This window comes from Vombatus ursinus, unplaced genomic scaffold (assembly GCF_900497805.2).
Source record: "Vombatus ursinus unplaced genomic scaffold, bare-nosed wombat genome assembly UNPS02014466.1, whole genome shotgun sequence".
Classification (NCBI taxonomy): domain Eukaryota; kingdom Metazoa; phylum Chordata; class Mammalia; order Diprotodontia; family Vombatidae; genus Vombatus; species Vombatus ursinus.
The window spans coordinates 83,190-95,306 of NW_020954244.1; positions in this window are offsets into that span (position 1 = coordinate 83,190).

The window sequence follows — 12,117 nt, forward strand, 5'->3', positions numbered from 1 at the left end:
GGGGCAGCTAAGTGACACAGTAGATAGAGCTCCAGCCTTGGAGTCAGGAAGACCTGAGTTCAAATCTGACCTCCGACACTTGACACTTACTAGCTGTGTGACCTGGGCAAGTCACCTAACCCCAACTGCTTCACCAAAAAAAAAAAAACAAATAAACAAACAAAAAAAAGCAATTATGCCTTCGGGGAAATAAATAAGAGAAAGGTGATCGCCTCAATCAAAATGAGACTTGGGAAAGACCTTAGCTTGAAAAGGTCAAGGTCCCCAACTGCATCCGGGACCATCTCCAGTTGTCCTGATCTATATCTGGCCACAGGACCCACATGTCTCCTGAGGCTGGTGACCTTGCACAGCCCTCTCTCACTTAAATCCAATTTACTTGCAAGTCACGGGATCACCTTCCTCATGTCATAATCCTCTTCGACAACAACAAGATAAAGGCATAGGACTGTCCGGAGTAAATGTGGTTCTAAGTATTTTAAAAGTTTGGAGGAAGCCAATAGGAAACCCTTAAGACCAGGTGGACATTGTGTCTAACATACAACTGCGCTATGAAGGTTGGAATAGATATTCTGGGAAAGGGGAGTTTGGATCTCTGGAGCAGAATAAGTAGACCAGCCCACCAGGACTTCCCCAGCAGTGGCTAAATTATAGCCCGAGGCACAAAGAGGAAGCAAAGGAGGGAGGGGAGAAGGGGAGAAGGAAAGGCAACACTTTAAAGAGTCATGGGCTACTATAGTGACCCCAGTAACTCTGCTAGCCCCACTAAACAAAGAAGCTCTGGGGGAGCTAAAAACCCCTGAAAGGGAAACTGAGTCACCCTATGAGAGGAAGACAAACAATAACAGCCAAAAGCCCCTTTTCCCAAGATAGGGAGCTTGAATATCAACTAGCCACCAATTCCCCAGAAGTCTTTCCTCCTTAGCATGAATCAACACCAGTTCCCAGGTCCAGGGTCTTCAGTCTCTTTCCCCAATGCCTAATCCTACTAGACCCAGATAAGAACTTGATAAAAACCCATCAGACTTTACTGGTCTGGGGGGGAGAGTGTGCCTCCATTCCCTTCAGGACCAGTGGAGTACCTGCTTCCTCCTCCCAACCCCCAGCAGAACTGGCCTGTTTCTATCATTCTCTCTGACTGCCCCTGACTTTGTGAGTATCTACTTAAGAAGCTGAATTGTTTTACTGTCTTGTGAGCTCCATGTTTATTGCTGTTGCGGTGGTGGTGGTGGTGGTGGTTATCCTGGGACTTTGAAAATCCACACCTTCCTAAGTCTATATGAAGACAGTTGCATAGATGGAAGCTCCCTTTAGTATCCCTCATACTCATCCATATCAGCCCTCCCCTTCCTGTGTCTCCATCCCTCTCTATCCTCTCTCCCCACTGTGTCCTATGGAATCTCTATTCTGTTTTTAACTGCCCTCTTACTATAACCCGTATTTCTCACACTCTTTCTTTCCATCTCTTTGCAATCACAGAAACCTGGTTTCTCCCAAAAATCACTGCATCCTTGGCCTTCCTGGCCAATACTGGCTATGTTTTCCCTCATCCCCCCTCTCACACTGGGCTAGGAGGAGCAGTATGTATGCCTCTTGCTACTCACTGCCACTTCCAGACCTTCTCTCTGCCACTGTCACTCAGTAACTCCTCCTCCCTTGAGGTTCGTTGCATCCAGACAAATCTCCCTATCCAGATCCTTATGGCTGTTCTCTCTACCACCCCAAGGTTAATCTCACTCCTTTCTGGAGGAGTCACAATGTTCTTCTCCATTCTGAACCCTGCTCTCATTCTTCGGGACTTCAATTTACCTGTTGATGCCCTTTCAAACACCTTCCCTTCCCAGTTCATCAGCCTTCTCATTTCCTATCACCTTCCCCTTCATGCTACCTCAGACACAGAGGGATGGCCAATCCACTTGATCTCATCATCACTCATAGATATTCCTCTTAAATCCACAATTGAAATTTCTCTGCTGGCCATTAGCCACTCTCCCTGTGTCGAACTCCTCCTTCTTCTACACTCAGCAGTGGGGAACCTGCGGCTTCAAGGCCACAGTCTGTTGCTGTTGATATACAACTCAGTGCCATTAGAGGAAGCCACACAATGATGTCAGCTGGGCCAGTACAAATTTATGTCATCCCTTCTCCAACAGGCCTTCAATACTGTGTACTAGTCTTTTTGTTCTTTCCTGGTTGACTTCTGGAATCTAAGTAGCATCTGTTGTACAGCATAATCATCATCATCATCATCATCATCATCTATATTTCCATAATAATCTGGAGGGTATCCAGAACACCTCTAACTCCATGGCCTTGGTCTCTTGTTAAAAGGGACTTCTCTTCTCTCCTGAAGCCATCCATATCTCCCTCAAATTCAATGTGTCCAAAATGAAACTGATTATCTCTCCCTAAGCCCACCTTTTCTTCTAACTTTTCCCTTTCTGTCCAAGGCACCATCATACTCCCATTTCAGTTTATACCCTAAGAGCCATCCTGTACTCACTACCCTCAACCAATCAGTTTTCAAGTATTGTTGAAAGCTTTACTCACACAACATTCACATCACAAGTACCCTGGTTCATGTACTTATCACCTTTCATCTGGACTATTGTAATCACCTCCTAATTTGTCTCCCTGCCTCCAGTCTCTCACCTCCCCAATTCACGCCAAAGAGATATTCCTAAAGCACATGTCATTCCTTTGCTTGAGAAGCTTTCGTATCCCTATTGCCTCTGGGATAAAATACTATCCTCTCTGTTTTTTATTTAAAGCCCACCACAATCTGGTCCCAACTTTCTAAGCTGATTACAAATTACTCATACACTCTATGTTCTAGGAAAAATGAACCATTTGATAATCCGTGGTATATGACATTCCTTTGCACAGGCTCTCCCCCACACCTGAGGTGCCCTGCTTCTTCATTTCTGCTTCTTGGAACCCTTACTCCTCTTCAAGGGTCAGCCCAAATGCCATCTCCTTCTGAGAACCTTTCTTGATTCCTACAATTATTCCAGCCTCTTCCCGCAAAGATACTTTGTGCTTATTTCATATACATATCATCATTTACTTATTTGTGTATATGTTGAATCCCCCTACTACAAATTCCTTGAAGATAGAGACTTTGTTGCTTTTGTCATTGTATTAACAGAACCTAACACAGTGCCCAGAACATACTAAGTGTTCAATAAATGTTTGTTGACGACTGGGTAGCTCCATGACATTCCATGTTTCAAGGCTCTGTACAGCTTTGATATTCTATGTTCTAAGCCCCTTCCTAGATCTGGCATTCCATCTTCTAAGGGCCATCCAAACTCTTATATTCTATGTCCAAAGCCCCTTCCCAGATCTGACATTCCATCTTCTAAGAGCCATTCAAACTCTTATATTCTATGTTCTAAGCCTCTTCCCAGATCTGACATTCCATCTTCTAAGGGCCATCTAAACTCTTATATTCTATGTTCTAAGAACCTTCCCAGTTCTAACATTCTATGCTCCATGACTTTTTATTTTTTGACCCCACAGTCCAGAACCCTTTTCCATAGTCTCCAGACAGTGTTCACCTTACTCATCCCTCCACTCCATGCAGGAAGGACATGGTCACATTTCCTCACTCCTGTACAGAAGGCACCTCTGAGCAGGAAGCCTGTACCACGACTTGTCCCTGCCCTAGGTACAAAGGCATAGCCAGCTCTCCCCTCCCCCACCCCAGGATAAAGACAGGCCCTTACCTGAGATAAGGCATCCTAGCAAAATGAGCCCCAAGAGCCCCTGGTGGCTTCTGGGTGGATGCTCGGTCCAGTCCATTCACTGCATTAGGAAGATGTCTCAGCTGCTTCTTCCCGGGACCTAGTGGGGCTAATGGGGTCTGCCTTGAGCTCACGTCAATCACACCAGTTTCCCTCACTGGTTTCCAGCCTTCTCTCATGGACATGTTCTGCCCCTCCTTCCCCAAGGCGGAAAGAGCCAGGCCTGGCAAACAGCAAGCCAAAGGTTGAGTTTATACCTGGGGATATCAAGTGTTCTCTGCAGGGGAAGCCTAATCCCCTGCCAGGCTAGGAGAATCCATACTTTCTGGGCTGGGCTTAGAAAGGCATTCTTCACTTTTTCCCATGCCTCACTGGCTTTCTCTTGGTCAGTTGGCTTATTTTCCTAGGCCATCTATTGGAGAAAAAGAGAGGTGGTACCCAACATTTTTGTGGTCAAGACCCTGTCCTAGTTACACAGATCTGCTTTTTTTTTTCTTTACGTCGTCTGTCAGACTGGATGAAGAACTTCCAGGCAAGCAGGAGCAGTGGGGACAGGGCCAGAAAAAAAGGGCTCTGGACCATAGAGTCTGAGGAAGTTCTAAATATATGTTGGCCAGGACCCTAGATAGTTCCCTGGAAAAGAAGTTGACTTAAGAGTTGACTTAGAGTCAATATGACAGCTTTTCTCTTTAGACACTTGTTTATTGAGTTAGATGAGACTCAAACCCAGACCTTCTGACTCCGTGTCCAATGCTGTCTCCACTAAATGTTTCCATGCATTGTCTCAGTATACGCAGGATTACTGGATTTCAAAAAAGCCTTTGACAAAATGTCTCAAGCCACCCTGAGGGAAGGATAGTTAGGTGGGATCATAAATGGCCAAATGACCAGACTCCAAAAGTAATGATTAATAGATTGATGTTCCTCTGGAAATAGGTCCCAAAAGGTGTGCCCCAGGGATCTATCCTTGGCCGAGAGTCATTCAACATCTTTATCAGTTATTTGGGTGAAGATTTATCAAGTTAGCAGAGGATGCAAAGCTGTGAGAGATAGATAACCCAAGAGACCAGAGATTCCTGACCCAAAAAGATGTCATCAGGCTAAAATAAGTCAAATCTAGTAAGATGGAATTTATTATACAGTTGGCTTCAAAAAGTCACTATCACACATAAAAGACAGAGTGACCTTGGCTAGACAACAATTCATGTGGAAGAAAGAACTTTGAAGGCTTTCTTGGGCTAAAAACTCAAAACGGAAGACAAAAGAAAAGGTAATCTGTTCTTGATTCACGTGAATTGGGTGGCAGCTAAATGGCCTAGAGGTTAGAGGGGTAGAGACCAGTTCAAATCCTATCCCAGTCACTTCCTAGCCCAGTGATCTCATTTTCTCATCTGTAAATTGAAGGGTTTGGATTCAGTGACCTCCAGTAAGTCTATGATCCTGTGAATAACAGTCTAGATTAACATTTCCTATCAACTGCCATACCTAAATTTCCACCATTAGAGAGTTATTCCTTGAGAATCATTCCACTGGAACAGGTACTATCTTATTCATTCTCCTGTTTGAAAATAACTCCTCCCTCTCCCCCAGCACATCAACTTTAATGTCATTCATTCATACATTTATTTAGTATCCACAATGTTCAAAACATTGTACTAGGCCTTGGAGGAGAGAAAATGTTTAGGGGATATAAATTTTTTTTTTTTGGTGAGGCAATTGGGGTTAAGTGACTTGCCCAAGATCACACAGCTAGTACGTGTCAAGTGTTTGGTCTAAGGTCACATTTGAACTCAGGTCTTCCTGATTTCAGGGCCCGTGCTCTATCCACTGTGCCACCTAGCTGCCCCTGGGATATAAATTTTTAAAATTTAGGTCCTTGTCTTCATGGAATTTACAGTCTTGTGAGGGGTAAGACATAAATGCAGATAATTATAAGATACGATATTGCTTGAAAAATTCATTCAATAAGATCTCACTCAAGATTCAAACTCAATTTACGGAAGATGCCAAGGCCAATACCTGGAGCACTCATCACTCTATCACCATGACACACTGAGTCAAGAATTGGCTTTGGGGGCAGTTAGGTGGCGCAGTGGATATAGCACTAGCCCTAGAGTCAGGAAGACCTGAGTTCAAATCTGGCCTCAGACACTTGACACTAGCTGTGCGACCATGGGAAAGTCATTTAACCCCATTGCCTAGCCAAGAAAAAAAAAAAAGAATTGGCTTTGGGGTCAGAAAGACTTGGGTTATACACATAATAGCAGTGAGACTTTAGGCTAGTCACTTAAGCTCCTAGGGCCTCAGGCAAGTCTCTAAGACCACAGTTAGGAGGTATTGCCCATCTGCTATTGGTAAATGGGTTTTCCACACCAGGATTCGTCAAACTAATTAAATCACAGATATACTCTACCTCATCTCCCCTCCCACCCCCCACCCCCTCAAAAAAAAAGATGAACTGAAGAGGTATCAAGGTTTTCTGAGTGTGCTAGACAGGAAGGGACGGTTAGTGGGTGGTGGGAAGGGAAGCCTGCCTCTGGCCCTGCTCCCTGAGAATGCCAAAACCTTTCTCAGACACTGAATTAGTAACTGAGCTGCCTGCATTGTTCCTCTGAGGGTAAGCTCCTTTGTCTTCCTTTGGCCTCCATCAATAGGAGAGGTAAATCCACCGTGTGACCAAGGAAACATTGGGCTGGCGGGGGTGGTAGGCAGAGAACTAAGGGGGAGGGCCAAGAGAGGGGAAACGGTGCTGGCTATTCTTCTCTCCAAATGTAGAAGGAAGGCAGTGGCTGAAAGGCTCATTCCCCAGTCTGGATGTAACCCATCTGGCTGGCCACACCTAGCTGGGTGACCACAGGCAAGTCATTCTTCTTCTCTAAACTCCAGTTTTTCTCATCTGACAAATGGGTATAATAATGACTGCACTACATCACTGCCGCCACCACCCCATGTGGCTGTTGAGGATAGAAGTGGAAAGGGAATGAACATTTATCTAGAACCTAGTATGTGCCAAGCACTGTGCATAGAATAAAAGAAGGGCCAATGAGAATGCTCCCCCAGAGCTTGCCAGTCAACCCACATGGCCCTTATGCACACTCCGGCATGGCATAGCAGACAGAGTGCAGGACTTGGTGTCAGGAACACCCAACTCAGGCACTTTTGCGTGACCCTGGGTAAGTCACTTAACATCTCTGCTCTGAACCTCAGTCTCCTATCTATAAAATAGGGCTAATTGTTATAGTTCAGTCATTTCACTTGTGTCCAACTATTTGTGACCCCATTCAGGGTTTTCTTGGTAAAGATACTGGACTGGTTTGCCTTGAGGAAACCAAAGCAAACAGGGTTAAGTGACTTGCCCAGGGTCACATAACTAGTAAGTGTCTGAGGCCAGATTTAAACTCTCACAGAAGAGTCTTCCTGATTCTAAGCACATCGCTCTATCCACTGCACCACCTAGCTGTCCATTATGTCTCTCTGGAATAGCCCATCACAGAGCTTTATACAGTGTCCCAAAAGTCTTAGAGCTGTTTTTTGTCCTTAAGCCTAAAAGCGTTTAAAGTGTTAAGTCGTTAAAGCTTAAAACTGCATGAACACTTTGGGGGCACCTCGAATAAAAGAAGTACTATGAGAAGTTATGAGAGGCTGTGTGGTTCAGTGGAGAAAGAGCAGAGAGCCAGAGAACCTGGGTTCGAGCCCCAACTTTGAAATACAGTGGAAGTGGGACCCTAAGAAAGTCATTTCACCTCTTCCCCTCCCTCCCCAGATTCTAAGTCTAAAGACTCTAGATCATTAAGAAAGTTCTGATGTCCCTTGCCAAAGGGAGCTCCCTGCAGGGACCAAACACCAGCTCTGCCCCATGCCCGCCCCCCAAACAGAAGGCTCTGCCTTTTTCCTCCTAACAGGGCTTTGTCTATACCTGTTATATTGGGGGCCATCCATGCTTCCATCTGGTACCAGCTCCCTATATTCCTAATGCAAAGCTCCCCCGCCCCACCAGAAGAGGGGCTGGCCCCCTCTCCTGCCTCCACACAGACTCTCACGTGCCCTCTTCCTAGGGCTACATTTGTCTCATCGTGGGCACTACAAACAGGGCAGGTTTGGAACAGAGGCTCTACCAGATTCCCTGTGTAACCCAGACCAGGCCCCTTAGTCTCTTCCTGGGCCTCAGTAAACTGATGAAATGAAGGGGTTGGATAGGGTAGCCCTAAGGCTCACCCAGCTCTGAATCTATGATCCTATGTGCTTAGCAGCCTCACTTCTCCTTTCTGAATCCTCCTCTTTTTGGTGTCCCCTGCCCCACCTTCTCCTAGTTCTCAGAAATCCAGTCCCACAGTGACCACAGTCCCCACCCCCACCCCATCCCCCATAAGGCTTTCCCCAAAGTAATCACAGCAATAGTTCACCTTTCTATAGAACTTTGAAGTTAACAAAGGGCTGGTCTCACACGCATGCACGCACACAACCTATGATGTCATGCAAGTGTTAAGTATCATCATCCCTACTTTATAGATGAGGAAATTGAGTTTTAGGGAGGGGAAGCAGCTCCCTCACACAGCAAGTAAGCGTCAGAGCCAGGATTTGAACTCAGGGTCCTGATTCTATATTCAGAACTCTTAACACTACATACGCCAGGCTGCCTCAGAGTAGACTGTCACTGAACTATGAATGGTCATGGTTGAACCTGATCCATGAATTGTTTATTGAAAGAGTGACTGTAAGTTTGAATGGGTCTATTGCAGGGGTTCCTGGCTTTCCTAGGATGTAGACGGGCCTCGGTTTCTCCCTAGAAGCACCAAGTTCCATGATCAGAAGAGCAATTAGCCTTTTCACATTCTTAAGTTCTGGGCTTGGAGAAAGATGAACCCTGGACTTGAGGTACCTCCTTGTCTGCCAGGATCTGGGATTCAAATCCAGGTCTTCTGACTGAGTCCAGTGTCTCCTCCATTACCTGAAGAGCAAAGGGGTTCGATTCTGGACTCCCTGGGCTATGTCATTTTCTCTTCCTGGGTGCACTGGAACCCATCTGGGTCCTCCGGATGGCACAGAAGCCCAGGTGGAGGCTCTACGAGTCATCTCCCTACTCTTGTCCTCTCCTCCCCTCTAGTTCATCCATTCATCCAACGGCAAGTTCATCTTCCTTAGGCCCATTCTGGAGGTATTCAGACGGAGGCAGGATGACCACTCATTGGGAATGCTGCAGAGAGGATTCCTATTCAGTCAAGTACAAGCTAGTCAAGATGACTCTGAGATTCTATGATAAAATTGCTTCCCTCTGCAAAACCCTTCAGATGCCCACCAAGTCAAATTTGAACTCCTCTGCCTAGTCTTAGGGATGCAAGGTGGTGCAGTCCATAGAGAGTCAGGCCTGGAGTCAGGGAGAGTCATCTTCCTGAGTTCAAATCCATCCTCAGACACTTAACTAGCTGTGTGACCCTGCTTGAGTCACTTAATCTTGGTTGCCTCAGTTTCCTCATCTGTAAAATGAGCTGGAGAAGGAAATGGCAAACCACTACAGTATCTCTGCCAAGAAAACCCATAATGGGTCATGGAGAGTCAGACCTGACTGAAGTTACAGAACAACAACAAAAACCTATTCTTTGATGCAGTGGATACAGCAGCGGCCTTTGAGCCACAAGGACCTGTGTTCAAATCCAGCCTCAGATGCTTGACACTTACTAGCTGTGTGACCCTGGGCAAGTCACATAACCCCGACTGCCTCAGCAAAAAACAAACAAACAAACAAATCTATTCTTAAGTCTCCTTGCAATGTGGTGCCACCATACTTTTGCAGTATTTTTTCACTTCTATTCTCCTCTGCCTCTGTCCCCATCCCAAACACAATCTCTGCTCTCCTCTTTCCTGAGCCTCTGTTTAGGGAATTCCTTATGCCTAGACATGAGGCTCATCCTTCAAGGCCCAGAGATGTATATCACCTCCTCCAGGAAGCCTCTCCTTATCTTCCCAGTTGCCAATGTCCTTTCTGCCTCTGAGCCTCATCTAATTCTTTATTTATGCTTCTCTAATACAAGTAGAGCACAAAATTTAGTATCTTAGGACCTGGGTTCAAATCCTGGCTCTGACATTTCCTTGCTGGGCAAAATCACCTCACCACTCTGGCCCTCAGCTTCCTCATCTGTAAAATGGAAGTAATAATTGACAATATCAACCTCAATGAACTATAAACCAGGAAGGAAGGAAGGAAGAAAGGAAGGAAAGAAGGGAGGGAGGGAGGAAAGAAGGAAGGGAGGAAGGGAGGAAGGAAGGAAGAGAGGGAGGGAGGGAGGGAGGGAGGGAGGAAGGAAGGAAGGAAGGAAGGAAGGAAGGTAGGAAGGAAGGAAACTAGCATTTATTAAGAGCCTATTTTGTTCCAGGTACTACACTATAAACATTATTTCATTTGATGTTCACAACAACCCTAAAGGTTATATATTATTATTATTATCATTCTCATTTTATAATTGTAGAAAGTAAGGCAGAGGGTGAATGACTTGCCCAGGGTCACACAGTCAGTAAGTGTCTGAAACTGAATTTGAATTCAAGTCTTCCTAACTCCAGGCCCAGTGCTCTATCCACCTGCATTACCACACTGCAGAAATGGTCATTAGCATTACTGTCTATCTTATTCATTTGTATTGTCTCTTATTCCCTTATAAGACTGTGAGCTCCCAAGGGAAGGAATGTAGCTAAACTTTGCATTTCTACCCTTACCCACAAAAGTGCCTAGCTTAGTGCTCAGCACTCAGTAGATGTTTAATTAATATCTGTGAAATTGAATTTAAAATTACTTGTTATGAACCTACTGCGTGTAAAGCAGAACCCCGCCCCCGCCAGTATTTTATTCAGCACATTTGTGGACACCGGGAACATACAAACTGCACTGGGGCCCCTTACTCCCTGTCCCTGCTCCAGTTCTGCCTTAGCCTATAGAGGACAGACTGTAATGAGACCGCAAGCAGGAGTTCCTAAGGAAATGGGAATGGGCTAGGCATCACGAGTAACTCTGCAGCCTTCCCAGCCTGCCAGGACTTCATGGGGCAGCCTTCCTGTGTGTACCAGTATCTGTTAGGCTGCCAATTCTATGGGTCTGCTGCCCTCATGTGTTTTCTTGAGGGACTGCAGCCTCTTTGGTCCCCTAAGAAAACAGGGGGATGGTTGGTTCAATCAGTTAAAAACAACCCTACCCCAGCTTGGGCGGGGGGAAAGAGAGAGGGGGAGAGAGACAGAGACAGAGACAGAGAGAGACAGATGCAAAGAGACAGAGAGACAGAGAGAGAGACAGAGAGAGAGAGAGAGAGAGAGAGAGAGAGAGAGAGAGAGAGAGAGAGAGAGAGAATATGTGTGTTGGGGGTAGAAGGAAAGAAGGGAGGGAGATGACACTACTCTCTCTTGTTCTCCTCTTACCTATATAACCAATCCTTTTCAGTCTCCTTTGCTGGATTTTCCTGTTCATGCCTGCTAACTTGTATGCCCCCTCTACCCACCCAGGTTCCATCCTGGGCTCTCTTCTCCTCCTGTATTATTTTACTTGATAATTGCACGAGTTCCCATGGATTCAATAACCATCTTCATGCAGTGGATCTATTTGCCCAGCCCTAACTTCTCTCCTGACCACATCTCCATCATTCCTATCTCCAACTACCTTCTGGACATGTTGAGTTTATGATCCATTTCGAGACGTTCAACAGGCAATTGACAATTATCTTTTCCTGCCAAGCCCTCCCCTCTTCCTAAGGTCCTTATTACTGCCTAGGGCATCACCATCCACACACTCCCCCAGGCTCACAACCTAAGTGTCCTCCTTAATTCCTCAATTTCTCTCACCCCCATATCCAATTAGCTGCCAAGTCCAGTCCTGTCATTTCTAAATGCAGAACAGCTCTCATACATGTTCCCTTCTTTCCTCTGACACCACCACCATCCTGGTGCAAGCCCTCATCACTTTGTGTGTGGACGTTTACAATAACCTGCTGGTGGGTCTCCCTTCCACAGGTCTCTCCCCACTCTTGCTCATCCTCTAGCTCAGACGCTAAAGCAATCTTCCTAAAGAGCAGGTCTGACTGTGTCACTGCTCGCCACCATCCCATCAAGTCTAGTGACTCTCTATTGCCTCCAGGGTCAAATCCTGTTTTACTTTTAAAGCTCTTCCTAACCTGGCCCCTTCCTACCTTTCCAGTCTTCTTAAGTAAAAGACTTCCCCCACATACTCTGCATTCCAATGCTTCTGGATGTGCCCTATTCCTACCAGTAACCTCCTTGCGCATGCGCGCGCGTGCACACACACACACACACACACACACACACACACGCACGCACACACGCACACGCACACACACACACACACACACACACACACACACACACACACACACAC